Raw genomic sequence first — 7,643 nt, forward strand, 5'->3', positions numbered from 1 at the left:
TCCCTCTGGGTCGTCCCAGTGCACCAGCTGCAAGCATCCAGTATCGTGCATCGAACCTGGACTGGCAACTCGTTTCTTACATGATATTTTACATGTTTCAATGCCATTCTCCCAAATCTTCCCACCCTCTCCCTCTCCCACAGAGTCCATAAGACTGTTCTATACATCAGTGTCTCTTTTGCTGTCTCGTACACCGGGTTATTGTTACCATCTTTCTAAATTCTATATATATGCATTAGTATACTGTATTTATGTTTTTCCTTCTGGCTTACTTCACTCTGTATAATAGGCTCCAGTTTCATCCACCTCATTAGAACTGATTCAAATGTATTCTTTTTAATGGCTGAGTAATACTCCATTGTGTATATGTACCACAGCTTTCTTATCCATTCATCTGCTGATGGACATCTAGGTTGCTTCCATGTCCTGGCTATTATAAACAGTGCTGCGATGAACATTGGGGTACACGTGTCTCTTTCCCTTCTGGTTTCCTCAGTGTGTATGCCCAGCAGTGGGATTGCTGGATCATAAGGCAGTTCTATTTCCAGTTTTTTAAGGAATCTCCACACTGATGCTTTCTAAGGCCCACTTGACTTCACATTCCAGGATGTCTGGCTCTAGGTGAGTGATCACACCATCATGATTATCTGGGTTGTGAAGCTCTTTTTTGTACAGTTCTTCTGTGTATTCTTGCCACCTCTTCTTAATATCTTCTGCTTCTGTTAGGTCCATAGTCACTAGCAATTGCAGTCGTGGGGAGTGGTGAGCTGATGAGCTCTGAGGGAACTCAGGAAGGGAAGAATTCCTGCCATCTAGAGTCATCAGTCTGCAGCCCAGAGGAAGCTGGACACTGGCCCCCAGATACCTGGTACCCATCAAAAGAAGGATTTCAGTGAACCCAGACTCTTGCATCTTCCCATATATAGAAAAGCACTAAATTCCTTAACTTGGGATATCTGGTTTTCTTTCATGAAGAATCATTTTTTTTATGCCCTTTATGGCCAAACAACCTGGCTCCTCCTCTTGCCTCCTCGGAACTATTCTCTCAGGGTCACTTGAGACGCTGTCTCCGGGGCTTGAAGTCCTGAACATTCCTGCGAATAAAACTGTCGACTGAAAAATATAGTCACAATCTGAAAGTAGCGAGTTATTTTATTTGGTGGGAATGTTTAGGACTCCAAGCCCAGGAGACAGCATCTCAATAGCTCTGAGAAAACTGCTCCAAGGAGGTAGGCGGGGATGTCAGGATATATATAAGTTTGCAACAAAGGGAGTAGGCAGTCTGAACATCAAAGATCAGGTATCAAGTTAAGGAATTTAATGTTTTATGTAGAATTTAATGTTTTATGTACTGGAAGATGCAAGCCTCTGGGCTCACTGGATTCATTCCTTTCACATGCACCTCATATATCTGGGGCCAATCTTGTTTCCTTATTCACTTTGCTTCTTGCATTTCCCCAGCTCCTCAGCAATCACTGTGGTGGTGGCAGCCTCTGCTGGATCACAGTTTGGATCACATTTAGGCTTCTCTGGTGGTTCAGATGGTAAAGAATCCACCTGCAATGCAGGATACCTGGGTTCAATCCCTGGGTTGGGAAGATCCCCTGGAGGAGGGCATGGCAACCCACTCCAGTTTCTTGCCTGGAGAACCCCATGGAGAGAGGAGCCTGACGGGTGACAGTCCACAGGGTCGAGAAGAGTCGGACACGACTGAGTGACTAAGCACAGCACAGTACATTCACATTTGGAGGCCAGAAACCCCCGATAGCTGTGACATTTCTTGTTTATTAATATGGCAGGAGATATTTTCATTTCACAAGGTATAACTCTCAACTTTCAGGTTGTGAATACTTTTGTGAGTCCACAATCACACCAGGGGGTTCTGCTCTCTGGTGTCCTCACTCAGAGACATGCATGTCCACCTCATCCCCTGCCACAGGGTGGACCCAGGACAGAGAAGGAGAGCATGGTCACGCTATCCTAAAGTGTTTCACTAAGAGGTGATACATGACACTCCTGCTCCCATTCTGTTGACCAAAACAGGTCACGTGGCCATGCCCAAATTTAAAGGGAAAGTACTATCCCACAGGGAAGCCTGGCATGCTGTAGTCCATGGGATTGCAGAGTCGCAAAAAGACTGAACTTTTAAGAGTTCAGTCACTGAGCGACAGAACTGAACTGAACTATCCCACAAGGTACCTGGAAGGAGGAGAACCAAACTGCAGTGACCCCTCCCCCCAGGAATGCTCATGGAAGGTATTGCAGGGGTTACATCTGTCGAACTTGGCCTGGGCTGAGCAGCTGAATAAAGAATGCAGAATTCACCAAATGCCTGTGACTGCTTAGGCCAGATTTTGAAGAATAGGGGAAAAGAAAAAATAATACATCTTTTGAGGACTTCCCTGGCGGTCCAATGGCTAAGACTCTGTGCTTCTAATACAGGGGGCCTGGGTTCATTCCTTAGTCAGGGAACTAGATCCTACATGCTACAACTAAAAAAAAAAAAAAACCCACATGCAGCCTAAATAAATAAATATAAATACATAAACATATATATTTTTGGAGAATCCCAGGGACGGGGGAGCCTGGTGGGCTGCTGTCTATGGGGTCGCACAGAGTTGGACACGACTGAAGCGACTTAGCAGCAGCATGGGGGGAAAAAGTGAAAGTTTTGTTTTTGGCCACACTGTGCGGCAGTGCGATCTTAGCCCCCTGCCCAGGGGTCGATCTAGCTCAGAGGCCACATCATAAAGGTCTTGAGGGACTCAAATGCCCTAAATGATTCTTGGGGGTGGGGGTGAGGGGAGAGGATGGGTGAAGGGTCAACGTCCCCATTGGGCACAGCAGGCATGGTATCTGGGGCCCACAATTCTTTTAGGGGCCCAGGACAATGTTTTACGTTGTCTTAAAATCAGAAGAAAAAAATAACTTTTAAGTCAAAGGAAATGTTTTCATATATAATATTAATAGATTCATCTTTTTACCAAGGTCATAGTAAAATATAGTTTTTATCTCTTGTGAGAAAAAGGGTTCATGACGACAAATGTGTCAAAATGTGGTGTGGGGAGAAGAACCCTGGATTCTCTCCCAGCCTCCCCTCTAAAGAACAGAAATACAGTTGACCCAGCCTGACTATCAAATGCATTTGGGATTAACCAAGAACACAAATCAGGAAATTCAGGCCTCAAAGAGAAAACAGAGCTTCCGCCTGTCCCCCAACCCCAGGGCACACCCATGGAGGAGTGCTGATAAAGATGGTCAAGCAGGACCTATGGGGCCTTCCCAGGACAGGACTTCCCCTTTATCCTCCACTTTAGCTCCTCTCTGAAGTATCTAGATAATAGTATTTTGATGCAAATTTCCTCAGTTGTTTTGCAGACATGAACACCCCTCCCGCCAGCCACCAAATGGAAAATGTTACCTACTTGACAGTGGGGACCCAGGCCTCCTGGAGTCTAAGGACTGATAACGCTCACCTCTGTGACACCACCCTGTTACCTCACCATCAGCCAGTCAGAGGACCGTGCACCAAGTGATCACGTACCCTGCAACCCCACAACCCCTCCTTGCTCTCTGGCTCAGTTGCTCTGTCTGATTCTTTGCAACCACATGGACTAGAGCCGGCCAGGCTCCTCTGTCCATGGGATTTCCCAGGCAAGAACACTGAAGTACGCTGCCATTTCCTTCTCAGGGGATCTTCCTGACCCAGGGATTGAACGCTGGTCTCCTGCATTGGCAGGTGGGCTCTTTCCCACTGCTCCACCTGGGAAGCCCCCATCCCCCAACTTGGCTTTTAAAAATACTTTGCAGAAGCCCTTTTCATGACCCAGATAATCACAATGGTGTGATCACTGACCTAGAGCCAGACATCCTGGAATGTGAAGTCAAGTGGGCCTTAGAAAGCATCACCACGAACAAAGCTAGTGGAGGTGATAGAATTCCAGTTGAGCTGTTCCAAATCCTGAAAGATGATGCTGTGAAAGTGCTGCACTCAATATGCCAGCAAATTTGGAAAACTCAGCAGTGGCCACAGGACTAGAAAAGGGCAGTTTTCATTCCAATCCCAAAGAAAGGCAATGCCAAAGAATGCTCAAACTACCGCACAATTGCATTCATCTCACACTAGTAAAGTAATGCTCAAAATTCTCCAAGCCAGGCTTCAGTAATATGTGAACCGTGAACTTCCAGATGTTCAAGCTGGTTTTAGAAAAGGCAGAGGAACCAGAGATCAAATTGCCAACATCCGCTGGATCATCGAAAAAGCAAGAGAGTTCCAGAAAAACATCTATTTCTGCTTTATTGACTATGCCAAAGCCTTTGACTGTGTGGATCACAATCAACTGTGGAAAATTCTGAAAGAGATGGGAATACCAGACCACCTGATCTGCCTCTTGAGAAACCTATATGCAGGTCAGGAAGCAACAGTTAGAACTGGACATGGAACAACAGACTGGTTCCAAATAGGAAAAGGAGTACGTCAAGGCTGTGTATTGTCACCCTGTTTATTTAACTTATATGCAGAGTATATCATGAGAAACGCTGGACTGGAAGAAACACAAACTGGAATCAAGATTGCCGGGAGAAATCTCAATAACCTCAGATATGCAGATGACACCACCCTTATGGCAGAAAGTGAAGAGGAACTCAAAAGCCTCTTGATAAAAGTGAAAGTGGAGAGTGAAAAAGTTGGCTTAAAGCTCAACATTCAGAAAACGAAGATCATGGCATCTGGTCCCACCACTTCATGGGAAATAGATGGGGAAACAGTGGAAAGAGTGTCAGACTTTATTTTTCTGGGCTCCAAAATCACTACAGATGGTGATTGCAACCATGAAATTAAAAGACGCTTCCTCCTTGGAAGGAAAGTATGACCAACCTAGATAGCATACTCAAAAGCAGAGACATTACTTTGCCAACAAAGGTCTGTCTAGTCAAGGCTATGGTTTTTCCTGTGGTCATGTATGGATGTGAGAATTGGACTGTGAAGAAGGCTGAGTGCTGAAGAATTGATGCTTTTGAACTGTGGTGTTGGAGAAGACTCTTGAGAGTCCCTTGGACTGCAAGGAGATCCAACCAGTCCATTCTGAAGGAGATCAGCCCTGGGATTCTTTGGAAGGAATGATGCTAAAGCTGAAGCTCCAGTACTTTGGCCACCTCATGCGAAGAGTTGACTCATTGGAAAAGACTCTGATGCTGGGAGGGATTGGGGGCAGGAGGAGAAGGGGACGACAGGGGATGAGATGGCTGGATGGCATCACTGACTCGATGGACATGAGTCTGAGTGAACTCCAGGAGTTGGTGATGGACAGGGAGGCCTGGCGTGCTGTGATTCATGGGGTCGCAAAGAGTCGGACACGACTGAACAACTGATCTGATCTGATCTTGGGAAACCCAGGGCTTTTGAGGGCATGAGCCACCTCATCTTGCGTGGCCCTGTAATAAACCTTTCTCTCCTCCAGACTCCAATGTTTCAGTTTGTTTGGCAGTGTGTCGAGCACACCAACTATGTTAATAATGTCTCCAAAATAATTAGGGGATCAAGAGATGGTGGGGCTTTCCTGGTGCTGGAGTGTGATGAGGAAGGGATTACAATGCTCAGCCCAAGCCGAACGTCTACTTTTGGACTGTTCTAATGTAGTGTTTTGTGTCAGACCCGGAGTTATTCCCAGTAAAGTTCCTCCTCCCTACGGGGAGCAGGGTTGGGAGATAGATCAACTTCTACCCTCTGCGCTAGGGAGCGGCTATGATTTCTCTAGATTGCTCCTCCCTGGAGTGTTTATGCCCCCAGCCTCATCTTTATTCACCCTTCTCTCTTATTTGCACCACTGCAAGAACTGTCTTCATTCAGCCTCCAGGACCATCCCTGAGTTCCAACAGGTGGGTTCAAACAGGTGCTAATTAGGCAAGGGAGGGGATGTGGAGACAATGGAGTCAAAAAACAATGATGGAGCCTTGGGGAAGGGTCATGGTTCCCCTCAAGGGACACATGGATCAGTATCTTTGAACTGTTTTGCAGACACAGAAACACCCCGCTAGGTGGGACACGTTAACTGTATTTTGCCCACCAGCATGCAGACGCCAAACGGGTTGGAACCAGAAGGCTGATGATGCTGACTCCCATTACCCCTGGAGAAGGGAATGACAACCCCCTCCAGTATTCTTTCCTGGAGCATTCAATGGACAGAGGAGCCTGGTGGGCTACAGTTCATGGTGTTGCAAAGGGTCAGACACGACTGAGCTCACACACAGTCGCATTACCTCACTAACAATCAATCAGAAGAATGCCCACGAGCTGATCACGCCCTCCTTGAACCATTACTATAAAACTCCAGGTTTGGGGCACAGTTTTGAGGGTATCATCCTGTTGTGGCCCCTTTTGCCTGGCAAAGCAATAAAGCTACTCTTTTCTACTTCTCCCCTGCAAAACTGTTTCAAAATTCAATTTGGAACGGGGGTGAGAGAGTACAGAGACCAAATTTTGGCTATGTAACCACAAGCCAGAAAGGACTATTAAGCATTTGAAGTGTGACTATTCCAAAGAGATGCTGTAAGAGTGAAACACACACCAGATTTTGATGATTGAGTACGTAAAAAATGTTAACAGCCTCAACAGTAATTTTATAGTGATCACAGCTTGTACTCTTAATAATTCAGATATATTAGGTTAAGTTACATACATTAAAATATTTCCACCTGTTTCTTTTACTTGTTACCATGGCTACTAGAAAAAAATTTTAAATGCCAAATATCTCGCATTTTGTGGCTCATGTTATATTTCTACTGCACAGCGCTGGTCTGGACTCCACAGAGCACCTAGAGCGGTCCTTTGAGAGTCCTGAGTCTCCTGTCACTTCTCTACTCAAACTCTCCAGTGGCTTTACACATCCCTCAGGGGCAAATAAAAGATCATCCTGTGGCCCATGAGGACTCTGACAATCATACGTAATCCCACCTAATGCCTCTCAGACCCCCTCACTTGTCACTCTTGCCCTGGCCACTCCATTCAGGGACACTAGCCTTCTTGCTCCACTTTCCACATGCCAACGAGGCTTCCAGCCCGGGACCTCTGCGTGTACTGTTCCCTCCGCTCAGAATCCCTTCCTTTACATATTTGTATGTCACTCCCTCCTTCCTTCAGGCCTCTGCTCACGTGTTACCACCCTATTTAAAGTAGGAGTGCATACACATGCGTGCATCACACACACATACACACGTCCTTGTACCACCCGTTCCCCCCTTACTCTGCTTCAGTCTTCTTCATGGTGCTTACCACAGGCTGTCATTTTTCTGGGTCAGCCTTCTTATCTTAGGCTATAAGTTCCATAAGGGTAAGAATTTTTGTGTATCCTTTACTGATGAGGACCAAGTGCCTAGAAGAGTGCCAGGCATGTAGTAGACACCCAAAGAGTGTTGAATGACTAGTAAAGCAGTAAATCTGTGCGGATCAAGGCTGGGGGGAAAGCCCAGGCTGCCCCTCAGGTCTGCTGCTGGCCAAAGTAAACGGGTCTCCTCCACCACCGATAGATTTCTACACTGGAGTTTAAAGCAAGAGCCTCATAGTAATGGGGTCCCCTTCGCAATGAACTTTTATCTGCAGAAACTGAAGGAAGTGACTAAGTCAGGATGAGACCTGGAAATGCTGG

The sequence above is a fragment of the Bos indicus genome, chromosome 12 (genome assembly GCF_029378745.1).
Source record: "Bos indicus isolate NIAB-ARS_2022 breed Sahiwal x Tharparkar chromosome 12, NIAB-ARS_B.indTharparkar_mat_pri_1.0, whole genome shotgun sequence".
Taxonomy (NCBI): Eukaryota; Metazoa; Chordata; class Mammalia; order Artiodactyla; family Bovidae; genus Bos; species Bos indicus.